Raw genomic sequence first — 20055 nt, 5'->3', positions numbered from 1 at the left:
CAGGAGAAGCCTCAGAGTTTGGGAGGTGGCTAACATGGTTCCTTCATGTCACCAGCAAGTGGTGCCACCTGTGGAAAATCAGCTGTGATCCTGAGATGGGTCAGCCCTGGGTGATGTGATAAAGGCTCCTACAAGAGGGGGCGCCAGATGGACAGTGAACCAACCAACAGGCTGATGAGATTCCCACCTGTGTTTATCGTGCTTTCGTAGCCAAGAATGAGGAGAGAGTTGAATGGCTCACCATGAATATTTTAACAACTTTAGAGAGTTCCATGTCTCACTGCATTTAAGTGTCACCTGGAAGAATTCAAGCAGTGTCTAGACCCAGAGGAGGCAAACGGCCTCTCGGTTCCTCTTCAACCTGGCAAACCCAGCAGCCCTCTATGGCCAGACCTTGGCAAGTGCCTTCCCTTGTTATAACAAAACCCTTCCCCCGCACGCCTGTGGTAAGCTTTTGTTTTATTTAATTAATGGGAATGAAGGTACCTTACAGCCTCCACAGACTTTTCCTTAGGGCTTCTCTCCTTAGACCCGGGCCCCCCGCTGCCCTGGGTCCTGCACTGCAGAAGGTTCCCCTGGCCCTGACACTTCCTCTGGCCACGCCCTCCATCGGGTGGAGTCAGCAAGGCCAAGGGGACATGGTCATTGGCTCCATCCCATGCTCTAGAAACCCAGGACGCCGAATGCCCTGCCTCAGCAGCCCCTGACCCATTTCTAGTGCCTGCACCGGCTCTCCCCGGAGTTCAGATTCCCAGGACTCACAGAGAGGCCAAAGGGCAGCTGTTTGCATGGAGGTTATAGGCAGAGCCCGGACGTGAAATCTGAGTGTCCCCCTGTGCACATCCAAGGCCACTTATGGCAAGGGATGGACCCAGCATTGGGAAGAAAAGGGTCAGGCTAGTGATCAGAGTCTGGGAATCAGCTCTCCCCACACACTCACTTTCTTTGCAGGACTCCCCTGAGTCTGGTTGTTCTAATTTTGAACCTGGCCTTCCCCCTTATAATGAATGTATATTTGTAAAGGCAGGACTTTAGAACCTACTGCACTTAAAATGTTTAGATATATAGAATGTGAGCTCCCAGGTATGCTCTGGCCCTGCACTTCCAAGGGTCCAGAGCATTTATGTTGGCTCTACTGAGACTGTAAGTGGCAAAGACCATCTCCAGAGAGGAGGGGCTCCTGCTTCACAGTCCGAAGTCAGGATCTTCTGAGCGGATAAAACAATGGACACTGAGACCCTCAATTGTAAATTGATTTAGAATAACGCCAAAGGTGTGTATGACGTGTGTGTGCGCACGCACGCACCTGGGGAATTGTGTGGTACATGACTGTGAGTGTGTGTGTGGCTGTGCGCGCACGCGCCTGGGGATGTGTGTGGTTGTGTGTATGCTATGTGTGTGTGTGGTACATGAGTCCATGTACGTGTGTGTGTAGGGAATGTATGTGGGCCAGAGTCAGTGCGTCTGCACGTGTGTTTGTGTGTATGTGCATGCATTAGTATTAACAGTAGAAGCTGTCCTTTAGAATTATGAAGTAGTAAAATTTGTATGATGTCTTTTGCTGTATAATTCAAAATTAAAAAAATCTTCAGTCACTAGAAATTTATTCCCCCCCGATTCTGACTTTATTTTTCCATATTGATATGTCTTCATTTTACTGATGAAGAAACTTAGCTTAGAGATGTTAACTGACTCAACCAAGGACATGGAGCTCGCGCACCCAGGGCCAGGACGCAGTCCAAGCCACGCTGCTCCAGAGGCCTGGAGCCCTACTCAAGATCACGCGTTGCCTCTTGGCGGGGGAACAGATTCTGATGGGCTGTGGCCAGCGTGCAGGCTGCCCAAACTGGGGACACGGGAAGCCGGGAAGAGAGTACCAGACAGCAGAGAAGAGTGAAGCCCTGCTCAGAAATTAGATAGGTTCCTAGGTCTTGGATGAGTAAGGAGGCTCACTGCTCATCCTTGATCCCTTTGCTGGTGGCCAAAAGGGACCAAGGTCCACGAGAGCACTTCTGGGAGCTGCCTGCCAAAACCTGCAAAAGGACTGCTCAGGACTGGCTCTGCAGTAGGAGCAGAGGAAGGAAATGTCACCTCTTGGTGGACATTATTGGTGATGGCAGTAGGAGGCCTAGCAGCCTCGGTATAGTGGTGGCAGGACAGGGTCCTAGTGGATGATCGTTTTCACCTCTCTTAAAAATCATTGCTTCATATATTGTATCCATTTTGTGGTTTATTTTAGGGTGGTAAATATGGTCTCTGTTACTCCATATTAGCTGGATTGATTAATTTTTTTATTGTTAATTTTCTCTTCAATGATTTGGAAGCTATATTGCCTTTTAATGAAAATTCTCTCTAAATTTTTATAAATCATCTCTAAGTTCATAACTTTATATGTAATTGGACCAGTATTCCTATAACACTATCAAAACTGAAATAACCTATTAGATCCTGTTCCTCAATAATGATAAATTTAGCATATTTTACCTCTCTGCTCTTCCAGATTGTGTGTGTGCGCGTTTGTGTGTGTGTGTGTGTGTGTGTGTGTGTATGTGTCCTCCAGTTACTATGTTTAGACAGTTGCTTCCAGTTTGTTATATTAACAATGAAATATAGCTATAAACTTCCTGGATTTCATTGCTCACTACCACTATTTAATACCATGTCTTTCCCACTTTTGAGTTATTTACTTATCGGGATTTTCAAATCAACTGGACACATGATTGGCTAAGTTTTTTCGAGAAGTGGACTTGGAACACTTTCATGTCTATATGAAGCTTTATGTTCTCCTCCTCAACAACTCTCAGGGTGTTGTTGATGGCCCAAGCCTTGTTTTAAAATATGGCATTGTTTTTCATCACCAAAAAAACAAAAAAGTTTTCTTGATTTAAATTGCTGTCTTTTTATGACTGGCTAGTCTTTTCTGGTGGATAGAGATTTACTTAACCTTCCCCCTTCTTTTCGCCATAACTCGGATTCACTGAGATGCATGTTTTTACCATTTCTCAGATGGGCTTCCGCTTTGACTTCCACTTTAAACCATCACCCCACTCTTTTTCTCCATGCTTATTCCTGAAAAAGTGAGCTCTCTATCGGCTTAAAGGTGGTTCCCGTCAGAGATGTGTGGCTCCCTGTCCAAAGGTCCAAATGAAGAGAAAAAGAAAGATTCCTGTTTCTGGTGGTTACATTTTGTCAGCTTAGAGATCTAGTTATCCGTGTGGCTGTGGTGGAATCTGCAATATCTTGGCTCAGAGTTTCCTTTTTCTGGCTTACTAGGGGAGCCGCAATAGCTGGGGTCACGGCGCTGTGGCCGTTGTCAGGATCCCGGGACTGAGGCAGCCCCTCTCCCCCCTTGTTATTTTGATCTTGCAAACTGGGCCCCAGCTATGCGAACCCTGCATCTGGCGGCCAGGATCGCCCCCCACGTGACGTGTCCCCAGTTCCTCGGCGTCCCTCACTGCTATCAGCTAGCTCCAGTAAGGGTGCGAGCTGGCTTCCACTGCGGTCTTTCCTCCTTCCTCTCCAGGCAGGCCGTCCTTTCCCACTAGATGTCCCTATACTTTCTCTCCTGTGCTACATAAGCTGAAGGAATTCCTCAGGGTTTCCAGCAGGTACATGGCGCTCTTCTATGTTTGGACCCCTTCAGTGCTTGTAGTGGAAATTTAGGAGGTGGAAAGGAAGAGCTTGGGGGTTCTCCGTATCTAGGGGCTCCCTATCCAGCAGATTCAACTAACTGTGGTTTGAAAATATTCGTGAAAAAACAGTTTCAAAAAGCAACACTTGAATTTGCCATCATTGACAACTACTTACATAGCATTCATGTTGTATTAGATACAGTGAGTAATCCAGAGATGATTTGAAGATATAGATAAAGTACATGGGAGGGTGCACATAAGTTCCATGCAAGTCCTATGCCATTTTATACAAGAGGCGTCAGCATCCATGGATGTTGACTTCAGGGGGGAGTCCTGGAACCAGTGCCCCATGGTTACCAAGGGATGACTAGAAGTCCAGGCTCCTTATCCCAGCCTGTCAGGTCCCCATGTGGTCTGAAACCTACCTGTACCACACTTCCCTTGTCACTCTCCTCCAGCCCTGGCAGACTGTCCTTTGATTTTTGAACAGGCCACACTCACTGTGCTTCATATCTGGCCCCTAGAAATACCCGTTACTTTCTGAGCATGGCTCTGCTTTCACAAAAAGGGCTGCATTGTCACTAGAGAAGACACTGTGGAATTTCCTTTAAAAACTGAAAATAGACTTAACTCATGATCCAGCCTTCCCACTCCCGGGCATATGTCAGAAGAAAACTCTAATTCAAAAAGTCACATGCACCTCAATGCTCACAGCAGCACTATTTATAATAGCCAGGACATGGCAAAAACGCAAATGTCCGTCGACAGCTGACTAGATAAAGATGTAGTAGTATATTTATACAAAGGAATACTACTCAACCATTAAGAAGAACAAAATAATGTCATTTGCAGCAACATAGATGGATGTAGAGATAGTCATTCTAAGTGAAGTAAGCCAGAAAAAGAGAAGAATGCCATATAATATCACTTATATGTGGAATCTAAAAAAAGACACAAGTGAACTTAACTACAAAAGTGAAACAGACCCACAGACATAGAGAAACAAACTTACGGTTACCAGGGAGAGAAGGGGATGGCAAGGGATAAATATGGTAATTGGAAAAGTGTCCCTCTTGGAGAGTTATGGAAATGTTAGCTATCTTGATTGTGATGATGGTTTTCTGGGTGTAGACATCTATCAAATTCATCAAATAGTACATGTGAAATATGTGTAATTTACTATACAGGAATCGTACCACAATAAATATGCCTGTAAAAAAAAAAAAACAAGAAAATATTGGCGGCATTGTGTCCTACGTTTTTATGTGTCTTTAGTGAGTGGGTCTTCAATTTTCCGGTCTGCCATATTTTCTGAACCAGAAGTGCCCTCCTTCCCTTTTCTTTGATAAACTGTCAGTGGGTGGCATTTATTCCCGTGGCTTCAACTGCTCTCTGTCCACTGATTAACTGTCAAATCTTTTCCAGCAAGGACATTTCATTTCAGTCCCAGAAATATACTTATAATTGACAAGTAGACATGCCATTGTTTGAAGAAGTAAACCTAGTTCTGAGCGAGTGTAAATTCAAACACACAGAGCTTGAGATTTTTATGGGCTAATCAAGTGGGAATGTCTACTTGTCAATTATAAGTGTATTTCTGGGACTGAAATGAAATGTCCTTGCTGGAAAAGATTTGACAGTTAATCAGTGGACAGAGAGCAGTTGAAGCCACGGGAATAAATGCCACCCACTGACAGTTTATCAAAGAAAAGGGAAGGAGGGCACTTCTGGTTCAGAAAATATGGCAGACCGGAAAATTGAAGACCCACTCACTAAAGACACATAAAAACGTAGGACACAATGCCGCCAATATTTTCTTGTTTTTTTTTTTTTACAGGCATATTTATTGTGGTACGATTCCTGTATAGTAAATTACACATATTTCACATGTACTATTTGATGAATTTGATAGATGTCTACACCCAGAAAACCATCATCACAATCAAGATAGCTAACATTTCCATAACTCTCCAAGAGGGACACTTTTCCAATTACCATATTTATCCCTTGCCATCCCCTTCTCTCCCTGGTAACCGTAAGTTTGTTTCTCTATGTCTGTGGGTCTGTTTCACTTTTGTAGTTAAGTTCACTTGTGTCTTTTTTTAGATTCCACATATAAGTGATATTATATGGCATTCTTCTCTTTTTCTGGCTTACTTCACTTAGAATGACTATCTCTACATCCATCTATGTTGCTGCAAATGACATTATTTTGTTCTTCTTAATGGTTGAGTAGTATTCCTTTGTATAAATATACTACTACATCTTTATCTAGTCAGCTGTCGACGGACATTTGCGTTTTTGCCATGTCCTGGCTATTATAAATAGTGCTGCTGTGAGCATTGAGGTGCATGTGACTTTTTGAATTAGAGTTTTCTTCTGACATATGCCCGGGAGTGGGAAGGCTGGATCATGAGTTAAGTCTATTTTCAGTTTTTAAAGGAAATTCCACAGTGTCTTCTCTAGTGACAATGCAGCCCTTTTTGTGAAAGCAGAGCCATGCTCAGAAAGTAACGGGTATTTCTAGGGGCCAGATATGAAGCACAGTGAGTGTGGCCTGTTCAAAAATCAAAGGACAGTCTGCCAGGGCTGGAGGAGAGTGACAAGGGAAGTGTGGTACAGGTAGGTTTCAGACCACATGGGGACCTGACAGGCTGGGATAAGGAGCCTGGACTTCTAGTCATCCCTTGGTAACCATGGGGCACTGGTTCCAGGACTCCCCCCTGAAGTCAACATCCATGGATGCTGACGCCTCTTGTATAAAATGGCATAGGACTTGCATGGAACTTATGTGCACCCTCCCATGTACTTTATCTATATCTTCAAATCATCTCTGGATTACTCACTGTATCTAATACAACATGAATGCTATGTAAGTAGTTGTCAATGATGGCAAATTCAAGTGTTGCTTTTTGAAACTGTTTTTTCACGAATATTTTCAAACCACAGTTAGTTGAATCTGCTGGATAGGGAGCCCCTAGATACGGAGAACCCCCAAGCTCTTCCTTTCCACCTCCTAAATTTCCACTACAAGCACTGAAGGGGTCCAAACATAGAAGAGCGCCATGTACCTGCTGGAAACCCTGAGGAATTCCTTCAGCTTATGTAGCACAGGAGAGAAAGTATAGGGACATCTAGTGGGAAAGGACGGCCTGCCTGGAGAGGAAGGAGGAAAGACCGCAGTGGAAGCCAGCTCGCACCCTTACTGGAGCTAGCTGATAGCAGTGAGGGACGCCGAGGAACTGGGGACACGTCACGTGGGGGGCGATCCTGGCCGCCAGATGCAGGGTTCGCATAGCTGGGGCCCAGTTTGCAAGATCAAAATAACAAGGGGGGAGAGGGGCTGCCTCAGTCCCGGGATCCTGACAACGGCCACAGCGCCGTGACCCCAGCTATTGCGGCTCCCCTAGTAAGCCAGAAAAAGGAAACTCTGAGCCAAGATATTGCAGATTCCACCACAGCCACACGGATAACTAGATCTCTAAGCTGACAAAATGTAACCACCAGAAACAGGAATCTTTCTTTTTCTCTTCATTTGGACCTTTGGACAGGGAGCCACACATCTCTGACGGGAACCACCTTTAAGCCGATAGAGAGCTCACTTTTTCAGGAATAAGCATGGAGAAAAAGAGTGGGGTGATGGTTTAAAGTGGAAGTCAAAGCGGAAGCCCATCTGAGAAATGGTAAAAACATGCATCTCAGTGAATCCGAGTTATGGCGAAAAGAAGGGGGAAGGTTAAGTAAATCTCTATCCACCAGAAAAGACTAGCCAGTCATAAAAAGACAGCAATTTAAATCAAGAAAACTTTTTTGTTTTTTTGGTGATGAAAAACAATGCCATATTTTAAAACAAGGCTTGGGCCATCAACAACACCCTGAGAGTTGTTGAGGAGGAGAACATAAAGCTTCATATAGACATGAAAGTGTTCCAAGTCCACTTCTCGAAAAAACTTAGCCAATCATGTGTCCAGTTGATTTGAAAATCCCGATAAGTAAATAACTCAAAAGTGGGAAAGACATGGTATTAAATAGTGGTAGTGAGCAATGAAATCCAGGAAGTTTATAGCTATATTTCATTGTTAATATAACAAACTGGAAGCAACTGTCTAAACATAGTAACTGGAGGACACATACACACACACACACACACACACACACACAAACGCGCACACACACAATCTGGAAGAGCAGAGAGGTAAAATATGCTAAATTTATCATTATTGAGGAACAGGATCTAATAGGTTATTTCAGTTTTGATAGTGTTATAGGAATACTGGTCCAATTACATATAAAGTTATGAACTTAGAGATGATTTATAAAAATTTAGAGAGAATTTTCATTAAAAGGCAATATAGCTTCCAAATCATTGAAGAGAAAATTAACAATAAAAAAATTAATCAATCCAGCTAATATGGAGTAACAGAGACCATATTTACCACCCTAAAATAAACCACAAAATGGATACAATATATGAAGCAATGATTTTTAAGAGAGGTGAAAACGATCATCCACTAGGACCCTGTCCTGCCACCACTATACCGAGGCTGCTAGGCCTCCTACTGCCATCACCAATAATGTCCACCAAGAGGTGACATTTCCTTCCTCTGCTCCTACTGCAGAGCCAGTCCTGAGCAGTCCTTTTGCAGGTTTTGGCAGGCAGCTCCCAGAAGTGCTCTCGTGGACCTTGGTCCCTTTTGGCCACCAGCAAAGGGATCAAGGATGAGCAGTGAGCCTCCTTACTCATCCAAGACCTAGGAACCTATCTAATTTCTGAGCAGGGCTTCACTCTTCTCTGCTGTCTGGTACTCTCTTCCCGGCTTCCCGTGTCCCCAGTTTGGGCAGCCTGCACGCTGGCCACAGCCCATCAGAATCTGTTCCCCCGCCAAGAGGCAACGCGTGATCTTGAGTAGGGCTCCAGGCCTCTGGAGCAGCGTGGCTTGGACTGCGTCCTGGCCCTGGGTGCGCGAGCTCCATGTCCTTGGTTGAGTCAGTTAACATCTCTAAGCTAAGTTTCTTCATCAGTAAAATGAAGACATATCAATATGGAAAAATAAAGTCAGAATCGGGGGGGAATAAATTTCTAGTGACTGAAGATTTTTTTAATTTTGAATTATACAGCAAAAGACATCATACAAATTTTACTACTTCATAATTCTAAAGGACAGCTTCTACTGTTAATACTAATGCATGCACATACACACAAACACACGTGCAGACGCACTGACTCTGGCCCACATACATTCCCTACACACACACGTACATGGACTCATGTACCACACACACACATAGCATACACACAACCACACACATCCCCAGGCGCGTGCGCGCACAGCCACACACACACTCACAGTCATGTACCACACAATTCCCCAGGTGCGTGCGTGCGCACACACACGTCATACACACCTTTGGCGTTATTCTAAATCAATTTACAATTGAGGGTCTCAGTGTCCATTGTTTTATCCGCTCAGAAGATCCTGACTTCGGACTGTGAAGCAGGAGCCCCTCCTCTCTGGAGATGGTCTTTGCCACTTACAGTCTCAGTAGAGCCAACATAAATGCTCTGGACCCTTGGAAGTGCAGGGCCAGAGCATACCTGGGAGCTCACATTCTATATATCTAAACATTTTAAGTGCAGTAGGTTCTAAAGTCCTGCCTTTACAAATATACATTCATTATAAGGGGGAAGGCCAGGTTCAAAATTAGAACAACCAGACTCAGGGGAGTCCTGCAAAGAAAGTGAGTGTGTGGGGAGAGCTGATTCCCAGACTCTGATCACTAGCCTGACCCTTTTCTTCCCAATGCTGGGTCCATCCCTTGCCATAAGTGGCCTTGGATGTGCACAGGGGGACACTCAGATTTCACGTCCGGGCTCTGCCTATAACCTCCATGCAAACAGCTGCCCTTTGGCCTCTCTGTGAGTCCTGGGAATCTGAACTCCGGGGAGAGCCGGTGCAGGCACTAGAAATGGGTCAGGGGCTGCTGAGGCAGGGCATTCGGCGTCCTGGGTTTCTAGAGCATGGGATGGAGCCAATGACCATGTCCCCTTGGCCTTGCTGACTCCACCCGATGGAGGGCGTGGCCAGAGGAAGTGTCAGGGCCAGGGGAACCTTCTGCAGTGCAGGACCCAGGGCAGCGGGGGGCCCGGGTCTAAGGAGAGAAGCCCTAAGGAAAAGTCTGTGGAGGCTGTAAGGTACCTTCATTCCCATTAATTAAATAAAACAAAAGCTTACCACAGGCGTGCGGGGGAAGGGTTTTGTTATAACAAGGGAAGGCACTTGCCAAGGTCTGGCCATAGAGGGCTGCTGGGTTTGCCAGGTTGAAGAGGAACCGAGAGGCCGTTTGCCTCCTCTGGGTCTAGACACTGCTTGAATTCTTCCAGGTGACACTTAAATGCAGTGAGACATGGAACTCTCTAAAGTTGTTAAAATATTCATGGTGAGCCATTCAACTCTCTCCTCATTCTTGGCTACGAAAGCACGATAAACACAGGTGGGAATCTCATCAGCCTGTTGGTTGGTTCACTGTCCATCTGGCGCCCCCTCTTGTAGGAGCCTTTATCACATCACCCAGGGCTGACCCATCTCAGGATCACAGCTGATTTTCCACAGGTGGCACCACTTGCTGGTGACATGAAGGAACCATGTTAGCCACCTCCCAAACTCTGAGGCTTCTCCTGGGAGGAGCCTGCAGACACCCAGTCCAGCCTCTGCACAATGATGCTCCCCAGTGTCACTCCCGGCTTGCTGCCCTGGCCTCTAGCTCTGGCCAGAACCTCGCTGAATTGTCGATAAATGTCCCCCATGCACCACGTCTAAGCTTGGGGTCCAGAGGTGACCATGGTTCTTATTTTCTTCCCATCGATGGACTGTTTGATCTTCATGTAATCGTGTTGGCAGGAAGGCCAGTACCACCCTCTTGAGGCCTCCCCGAGCCGCCTCTGTCTATAACTGTCCTAGCGCCCCAGGGGATCGGGTCTGAAGCCTGGCACTCAGACACGAGGATGACAGCTGGAGAGACAGGAATCCACTCCTGCTGTGGCTTCTGCTGAGGCTCGATGTGGCCATACAAATGGATCCCACAGGCCCTGACTTCACTTGACTCGCTGCAGGGATGCTCCCACACTGCCCCGTTCCCCCCCAGAGACAGAGGGCTTTCTGCTTGTTCCCGAAGGCCCCACCCCCGAGGGGGCACTGGGTCCAGTGGAGCATCCAGCCTGGTTCCCCGCCAGCCCTTAGGGCTTTGGTGGGGCCTGGAACATCAACTACCCTCCCCTTAGGGGCCCGTTTGTCCTTTCCAGCCAACAGACCTAGGTCATAAGCACTTTAACTCACCTGAGGGTGTTTTCCTCACTTCAGGGGCAGTGAGGACGGGGCTTCTTCACACTCCAAGTGCCCCAGGTCTGGATGCAGACAGTCTGGCTCTCCCCCAAGTCCTGCAGTTCCGGGCCACACCTGCTGCTGGTCACAGTCTGTGCTGTGTTCTCTTCCAGGACAAGGGGTGCACTCTGACCCCCGCCCCGCCCCCACCAGCGGTGGCAGAGGCGGCGGACAGGCAGGTGAGCTGGGGCCTGAGACCGTGCCCACAGGTCAGTGCCCCAGAGGCCGCTGGTGACTAGAGGGGCCACGGGGCAGAAGGCAGCATGGGATGGGAGGAGGAGGAAGGTTCAGGATAAGGAGATGAAAGGGGGAACGGACAGCACGGTGAGGGCCTCGGCCATGAAAGGGAAGAGAAATCACAGTGACAGCTGGAGCGGTGTCGGCGTTAAAAGCTGCGGGCTGTTTTTTTTAATTTTATTAATTACCAATATATATTGATAGATTTCTTATTTTATTAAAGATTATGTTCCATGTCATATAACAGGATAGAGTATGTTATTATTTATTAAATAATACATAATAGAAGATATACTAGCATATTATCTTCTGTTTATTTATTAGCAGATAGTATATAATATATATGTAGGTGTTTATACACATAATATATAATTCATGCATCTATATAATATATAACCCATAACAAATAATGTAAGATTATGATTAATATATAATATAACAAGATTACATAACAATAATGATGTAATATTACCCATTGTATGTCTTGGTTCATGACACATTCTCATCTTAGGTGCCTGTCAGAGGTATTTATGTATTAAAATTAATATTATAAGACACAGTTATGAACCTATCACCCAGCATCATAACAGGAATATTGACAGTGACATACTGTGTCCTCTTTCCCTATCCTGCTCTTGGCCTTTTCTCACAGGAAGTAACCAGCATCCTGAATCCTGGCTTACCCTTGCCTTGTGTTACTTTCACACACACAACATTTAAGATCAGTTAAAACAAATGAACTGCAGGTACATGCAATGAAGTGGATGAATCACACACTCCATGTTAAATTGAAAAAGTAACCCCTAGAAGGTAGCCGATAGTGTGCTATGCTTTTAACTGTGTATATATATGTCAACTAAACTCACTGAATTAAGAACAACTACAGCTAGAGTCCAGGTGGGAGAGGGACAGATAAAAGGTGAGGTGAGCAGGTTTGCTGCAGGTGAGCGAGTTCCTTTCCAGTGACATGTCATTCTCTCTGAAGCAGGAGGCAAGGCCATCTGCTGGGAGTCAGGGAAGAGACAGAGGGAAGCTTAGAGGTGTGCAGAGAGCAGAGAATGTTGACACCACTGAGTGATAAGTGGGGAAATGTGCTCACTAGAGAAATCCTGGAGGATTGCCTGGCAGCGGCAACATGGTGGGCATTGATTTGTAGTCTTGGAAATCTGTGCTGGGAGAGCCTGCTGCCTGCAGGCTCAGAACAAGTAGAGCTGGGTGAACCGAGATGGAAGTCGGCCTGGTGAGGAACTGAAAAGGTCAAGGCTCAAGGGGGTTTTGTCTGTCCTAAAGAGAGTGCTGACTGTGGATGCAGAGCTGGAAGGTGGGGAAGTGGAAGTAAGAGGAACGTGGACAGGCAGGAAAGCAGAGGAGTCAGCACATGATGCCCCAGTGAGGGTGAAGGAGGGCCAGGGAGGCTGGTGGAGAAGAAGCTGGACGGCTAGAGGTGGGCACTTAAAGGAGAGAGGCTGGACCTTGGGTGGAGACACGCCCGGGTATGAGCCCGGGGGTAGGGTGAATGGGGGGTGGCTGGCTCAGGCTGACAGAGAAGAAGACCCTACAATGACCATACTGGGTGGTGGAAGGAGAATGAACTTTGACGTCTTGATGGTAGGAGGCGAGGCAATACAGAGCTGGTGGTCCAGGTGCTCCTGACTGAGGCAGATGAGCAGGGAGGCCAGGGTGGCAGGCACTGCTAGGAAAGGATCTGGGTTTTCCATGTGCTCCCACGAGGGGAGGAGCAATCATCTGAAGGTGGAAAGTGAGCACAAGGAGGCCAACCCAGGCTCCTGATCAAACGGGGGTTGTGAAGGTGCAAAGCGTCAACTCCAGTGATGGTGGCCCAGGAAGCAGGGACCACGGGTGAAGTGAGGGGGCACTCAGAGAAGAGAGGGAGAAGAGTCTTCTGGGTGTAGGGGGAAGAGAGGCCCCAGGACAAAGGAGCACAGAGGCACAGTGATGAGGATGGACTGGCTCTATGGTGACACTGCAGGGATGGCTGGATCTTTGTCCTGAGGGCTTAGGTTGGGGGGACTACTGGCCTCATGAGGATCCCCCTCTCAGCAGCCTGGACAGAGGCTCTCGCTCCTGAGAGCTGTGTGGCCACCACTGTTCCCGGAGGGGCTCTGCCTCCATCTTCTCTTATCAGACTTTCCTGCCCAGCCCCCGACCGCCAGCGAGGGAGCCTGGGCCTCGCAGCTGTTTGCCGTGGAGGGACACAGGCTCCTCGGAGGAGCAGGCGGATCTTACTTTGCTCCGTAACCCAGGGCCTAGCAAAGCGCCAGCCCATGTGTGGGCCATGTAGGGGCTCGGATACTTACTATACTAACTCAAAGCAGTAGAATTGCAGAGCTGGAGGAAGTGACCACTGAGCTCACAGAGTTCACTGCCCACACCCCCATTCTACAGATGAGGAATCAGAGACCAAGCAGTGAAGCAGCCTTGGCCAAGGTCACGCTGCTCGTAAATGCTGGCCTGTGTCGGGCATGACAAGTGGTGAGCTGCAGTGAAGGGGCTGAGAGGGGTCTCTGGGGCCAGAGAGCTCGGGTTCAAGTCCCAGCTCTGCCATTTATTAGCCGTGTGACTAATGAATGTCCTTACCTTTAAAGTGGAACTCATAGTGGTGCCAACTCATTGGGTTGTCATGAACACAGCGTTCCTGGAACAGCAGGACAGAGTTCTGTAAGGGTTTGCTGTTGCTTTGGTTATGATTATTATCACCAAGTGAACCCTGAAATGAAGAACAAAGGCAGCAAGAATTTTTATTTTAAAGGAGTTTCAAATCCTCTGATGAATGCTTCATTTCATCTATTCAAGTTTTCATTTGACCCTTATTAACAACTACACAATGGATGACTTTTGAGGCAATCTTGCTTCATGTCTTTAATTCTCACTAACGACACAGGCTATTTAACAGGCAGCAGTTTCTTTTCCAGGAAGAGGGACAAAAAGTTAAAAATGACTCAGTGCCTCTCGGTCCCCAGTGAGTTGGTTGTGACCTGTCAACCCAGCTTTGGGGAAGTGCCCGCTCCCCCTGGGCCCACTGAGCTGCCCCGCAGCCTCCAAGGGGTGCCGTACCCCCACACGAATCCAGTCTCTTGGTTCCTATCTTTGCTTCAGATCCCTCAAGGACTGCCCATGCCCCAGGGCCCCATCTGCCCCACCAGCCTTGGCTGCTGGACTCCAGGACACCATCCTGGGTCTCAACCATCCCCTGTTCCTATGACCGCCCCACTACTCTACATTTTGTCCTTCAAGTGTGGGCTTCTGTGGCTCGCCACACAGCAGGGGTCTCCCCGTCCTCCACCTTGGGTAACTGCATCGTCCTGCACGGTGCCTAGGGAACCCGTGTGGAGGCAGGAAGAATACAGAACAACAGGTGCTCAGAGGGGCTGCCTTTCCCACTGCAGGGGCCCTAGAGAGCTTTCTCCCAGCTGGTTATTCACAGGCGCTGAAGCTGTGGAATCTCGATCTCACCAATTTAAAGGGCATCATCACTAATTACAAAAGCAATCATTTCTTCAGTAGCAAAAGGAGAAAAGACTTTGTGTTCCCCACCTCCAACTGTTTTCCTCCACCTTCAGATGTTTCTCATCTCTGGGCAAGGGTAGAATGCAACTCACAGAATATTATTTTTCAATGTCTTTTCCCACTCTGAAGATTGCTTTCCCAGAACCGATGAAGGCTAGAATGGTTTAGCTTCCCTGGACTGAGGATTCAGAGGCCTGGGGGGAAGGGGGAGGGGGAGGGGAGATAACTCAGCAATATTGAACCTAACAGAGACATTAAAAAGTTCTATTCTAAACAGAAAGGAAGCAGGATGCTATAGAAACAGGAAAACCATAGTTGGAAATGCAATAACGAGTTGCAAGAGAATAAACATAAAGATGTAAAAATGAAAAAGGACATCAAAATAAAAAAAGTTGGGAATGGGAGAGGGGAGCAAGAAAATGTAGATTTTTTTCTTTCTTTTTTTTCTTCGTTATTCTTAGGATGTGTTGGAGCCTACGTGATTATCAGTCTAAAGGAAATAGATATAGTAATGGGCTGATATATTTGAAGAATAAGGTAACCACAAATCAAAAGCATACATTAGAGTCGCAAAAAAACCAAAAAGAAACAAACTCAAAATGGCTTAAAGACTTAAATATTACACACGACACTATAAACTTCTCACAAGAAAACATAGGCAAAACATTATTTGACATACATCTCAGCAATGTTTTCGTAGGGCAATCTAAGCAACCCAAGCAACAGAAATAAAAGCCAAAATAAATAAATGAGACCTAATTAAACTTATAAACTTTTGCACAGCAATAGAAACCATAAGTAAAACTAAAAGACAACCTATGGAATGGGAGAAAATATTTGCAAAAGATGAGACTGACCATGGCTTAATTTCTAGACTATATAAATAGTCCATACAACTTAATAAGAAAAAAATAAACAACCAAATCCAAAAATGGGCAGAACAACTAAACAAGCAATTCTCCAACGAAGACACACAGATGGCCAATAGGCATATAAAAAATGCTTAATATCGTTCAATTATCAGAGAAATGCAACTCAAAACTACAATGTTATCATCTCACACCAGTCAGAATGGCCATCATTCAAAAGTCCACAAACCATAAATGCCGGAAAGGCTGTGGAGAAAAGGAAACCCTCCTACATTGTTGGTGGGAATGTAGTTTGTTGCAGCCACTGTGGAAAACAGTATGGAGATTCCTCAAAAGACAAAAAAAAAAAAAAAAAAAAAAAAAAAAAAGGCTTATCACCTAATCCAGCAATCCCACTCCTGGGCATATATCCAGAGGGAACCTTCATTCCAAAAGATACCTGCACCCCAATTTTCACAGGAGCACTGTTTACAATGGCCAAGACATAGAAGCAACCTAAACATTCACTGACAGATGACTGGATAAAGATGCGGTATTTAGATATAACAGAATATTACTCAGTCATAACAAAGAAGGGAATAAGGCCATTTACAGCAACATGGATGGAACTGGAGATTATCTCACTAAGTGAAATAAGTTAGACAAAGACAAGTATCATATGATATCATTTATATGTGGAATTTTTAAAAAAATGATACAAATGGACTTATCTATAAAACAAAAAACAGACTCACAGACTTATAAAACAAACTTAGGAGTTTGGGATTAACAGATACAAATTACTATATGTAAAACAGACAAACGACAAGGTTTCACTGTAGAACACAGGGAAGAATATTCAGTATCTTGCAACCTATAATGGAAAAGAACCTGAAAAAGAATAGACTATGTATATGTACAACTGAATCACTATGCTGCATACCTGAAACTAACAAAACAGCTGTATAACTGAAACTAACAAAACATTGTAAATCAAACACATTTCAATTTAAAAAAAAATTGATAATCTCTAAATACCTTTATTCAAAGAAAATCTTGAACTCTTCCCTCTTACAAAATTTAAAATGGGTAGCTTGAGCAGGACCAAATTATACTGGATGGGCAGTTACATATCTTCTCCAGCACGTGGCCCATGCTACACACACATCGTGTTTTCTTACAGGTAAGAATAGCCCTGACTGCACAGCGAGCGACTCTTTCTGGGACAAGGGCCTCTGTGGCAGTGGCCTCCTTGTCACCGCTGCATCTCACCAGGAGGCCAGGGTTTTCAGAGGGGAGGGGACATAGAGCTCATACACTTCAAATTGACTTCCCGAAAATACTATGGAAAAACCAAATTCACCTGCAGTGTAGGAAACATGAGCAGGGCCCCTAAGCAGACCGACAAGCCCAAAGTAAGATGGCCCGATGTTCAGATCGGAACCAGAACAAAGACCACCTGGCCCCAGTTAAATGACCACCACCTCACCTGCAACGAACTGCTCGTACTCAATGTCAGGGATGTTTCTGTTGAGACTTGGGAGGTCAAAGGAGTCGGACCAGGGATCGGGGCTCTTCCAGTGGTAGAGGTGGCCCCAAGGGAATAGCACCAGTACCGGCTCCTCCATCTTCAGCAGGGTCTTCAGGAGGAAGGCAATGTGGATGCAGACGTTCCTACGGAGGTTGAAGCCCTCTGGAGGGTTGAAGTCACACAGAAGGTACCTGGCAGGGAGCAAAGGAGAGCCGGTCTTCAGGGCCAGGCCTCTGCACAGGAATCCCGGCTTAGATAGAACAGATACAACGGGAATCCCTGCACAGCCCATGGCTTAGACTCCAGACACATTCAGCAGCTTCTGGTTTGTAAAGTGGAGGCACTGCCCACCCATCTCCATGTGGCCAATTACTTCAAGTCCGGGAGCAGTTGCGGAAGACATCTTGGCATCCGTCTAACACCACTAAGCACCCGACTAGCATCTGAGCACCCGTTCTCCAGGGGCTCTCAAACTTCTTGTTCTACAGAACCCTATACACTCTTAACAATTACTGAGAACTCCAAAAGGCTGCTATTTATGTGAGTTTAATCTATCACTATTTCCTGTGTTAGAAGTTAAATAAGAAGTTAGAGAAAGTGTATGAATTCACTTAAAAATATTAACAATCTACTGTATGTTACCATTAATACTCTTAAACAAAATATAATTCTATTTTTCAAAAGAAAAATCATTAGTGAGAAGAATAGCAGTGATTTTAATTTCTGCAAATCTCTTTTGGACTGGTGAGAGCTGAATTCTCCTGCCTCTGCATTCCCTGTTTTGTGATATCGCAGGCCAGGTTTTCCCTGGAAAACCCCGCAGGAACTCGGGAGAGCAAGAGTGTGCAAAAGGCAGGTGACATCCCGGCGTTTCTATGAAAATGGTCTTGCACCTCAGGGGCCTTGGATACACTTTGATAACTGTTGCCCTATCCAAGGCGAGACTCTTCTACACAAGAGCCAGGCAAGGGTCCTGGATTCTGTAATGAGTTACCGCCACCACACCCCTCCCTTCTCTGTGTGTTTCTCACAAGCTCCATTACTGCAGATGAGGATGTAATCCTCAACTGGGGCCTCTAATCCCAGAAGACTGCTAACTTCAAGAGGGAGGGTCCCATCTACCATCCCTACACCCCGCATAGTTTATTTTGAGTCAAGCCCTAGATAACTGCTTATCGGCACTGACCCTTGTGTCTTTTTCCTGAGGTTGACTGAAGGAACCAACATCTGGATGGAACTGAAATTTCCCTGCAGATAAACAAGGCTGATAAGCCACCCCATTCCAACATCTGATTCTGGGGCTCTTCAAAACCCGGGTAAGGCCCCGTTTCATCTAAGATGGGTCCTCCGCCTGCCCTTCCCGGGGGGTTCTGGGAGGCCGCGGCCACCAAGGGCGACCCAGACTCGCGGCCCCAGCCCCAGGGCCTGAGGGGGAGGAAAGCTTGAGGCTGTGCCCAAGCCCTGCCCCGCCCCGCCCCAACACGCTCCCCGGCACCACAGCCCTCCCCGGCCACCGCCCCAACCCCGATCCCACCCCGGTTCATGTCCGCCGGCCCCACCGACGGCGCGGACGTACGTTTACCGTCTGTGGGACGCCGCCCCAGACAGGATGTCGGCCGCCGACTGACCAGGCCAGAACTAGTCGCCCGGCCGAGCAAGCCGCCATCCCCAGCAGCAAGCACCGCCATGGTCCCGGGCAGCTGCACACTTCCGGAGCCCGCTACCCGCCCCAGAAGCGCACGCCGGCCCGCGCAGAGCGTGGCGCCTGTAACCATGGCAACTCCGCGGGGCCCTCCCCTAGCGCTTGCGTCGTGCTTCCTCCCGAGTCTAGTTGTGCGAGGGCAGAACTTGCGGAGCCAATGGGAGCCAGGGCGCAGCCAGGACGGGGGTGGGGGGAGGCTTATGGGACAGCTGGGCGGGGCCGGGGAGGGCAGGGCCGCCCGGAAGTCCTGACCTGCAGGTGGCGCCGGCCGGAGGCTGGGGCGTTGCTGCCACCAGCGGGCGGGGCAGTGGGGCAGCGGGGCGGGGGCACCCTCACCTGTCCGTGTGTGGGGATCAGCCTGGGCTCCGTGGCCTCCGCTTGCACCGGACGTGGACCCAGGCTACCGGTGGGCAAGATAGAGGACTGAGCCCAGGCACGCACGGCTGGCCAGGTAGGGCACCTGAAGTGCAGATCCGCCAGGCCCGCTGCCGGCCTTGAATACGCGCTGCTAGGCAGTTTCCAAGAAGACGGGATCTGTCATAAGAGGGGAGGTAGGGCTTGGGTGCCAGATGTCGGGTTGGGTGCAGTCTCACAGGAGAGCAACGGTGAGAGGGCGCAGAGCGGCCCCTGTGTTGGCGGGGCTAAGAGTTTGGGGTATAGGGTCGGGGTGGTGTGTGCCTTTCTCTGTGGTCTCCTCACTCCAGAGCAAGGGGCTCTGCTTCCCTCCTCCCCTCACTGCACTCCCTGCCTTCCCCAGCACCACCTGGGGTGTGGTCATGTCGAGGCAGGGAAGGCCCAGGGAAGGGGCTCATTCAGGGGCAGGGGCCACTCTGCAGGGATGCTGGACCTGACAGCAATGCAGTGTTTCGGAACTCCCCTGGGCTGGGTTTCTAACCAGTGGGATGGAAGGGCCTTTCCTTCCTGGGGTGCATTGGGGGAACTAGATACGTCATGAATGTCAGCCCTGAAAATGGAGGCTGTGCTACATCCATTCTTGGAAAGAAAAATCAGGCCCTTCCAGCCCAGGTGACTCAGAAAGTCAGTCAGCAATGTTCGGGGTCCCCAGTTTAGGCTTTCAATTAGAGCTGAGCGGCTCAGGAGGCCAGATCCCTGTCCGTGGCTCCAGGAGTAGGCTTTCTGCTGGGGGACAGGATCCTCACAAACACCTGTGTCTTTGTGGGTCACTCCCCTCTGACAA

The 20055-nt window shown here is 47.6% G+C and overlaps 1 protein-coding gene and 1 long non-coding RNA gene across 50 annotated transcripts in view; one reads left to right on the top strand and one right to left on the bottom strand.

Annotated features, from left to right (window-relative positions):
- Positions 1 to 10297: 10297 nt before the first annotated feature.
- On the bottom strand, positions 10298 to 18962 carry LOC141575168 (uncharacterized). Of its 2 annotated transcripts, XR_012502551.1 has the most exons (5): positions 18732 to 18962; positions 17114 to 17346; positions 14804 to 14970; positions 13847 to 13976; positions 10298 to 12249 (listed from the first exon to the last, which is right to left on the bottom strand). It is a non-coding gene; the product is annotated as an uncharacterized LOC141575168 (long non-coding RNA). The 2 variants fall into 2 exon arrangements; XR_012502550.1 differs by lacking the exon at positions 14804 to 14970.
- Positions 18963 to 19138: 176 nt separating this feature from the next.
- Positions 19139 to 20055, top strand: part of LOC141575166 (uncharacterized) — a 135599-nt gene continuing 134682 nt past the window's right edge. For 46 of the 48 annotated variants that reach the window (XM_074353827.1, XM_074353822.1, XM_074353854.1 and 43 more), the window contains exon 1: positions 19140 to 19308. The gene's annotated coding sequence lies outside the window, so the exon portion shown is untranslated. Of the gene's footprint in view, positions 19409 to 20055 lie in introns of all 48 variants that reach the window. The other 2 variants (XR_012502547.1, XM_074353839.1) reach the window with 2 other exon arrangements.

Source organism: Camelus bactrianus, chromosome 26 (assembly GCF_048773025.1).
Source record: "Camelus bactrianus isolate YW-2024 breed Bactrian camel chromosome 26, ASM4877302v1, whole genome shotgun sequence".
In the NCBI taxonomy this organism is placed as follows: domain Eukaryota; kingdom Metazoa; phylum Chordata; class Mammalia; order Artiodactyla; family Camelidae; genus Camelus; species Camelus bactrianus.
This window is presented reverse-complemented; position numbering and strand designations above follow the sequence as displayed.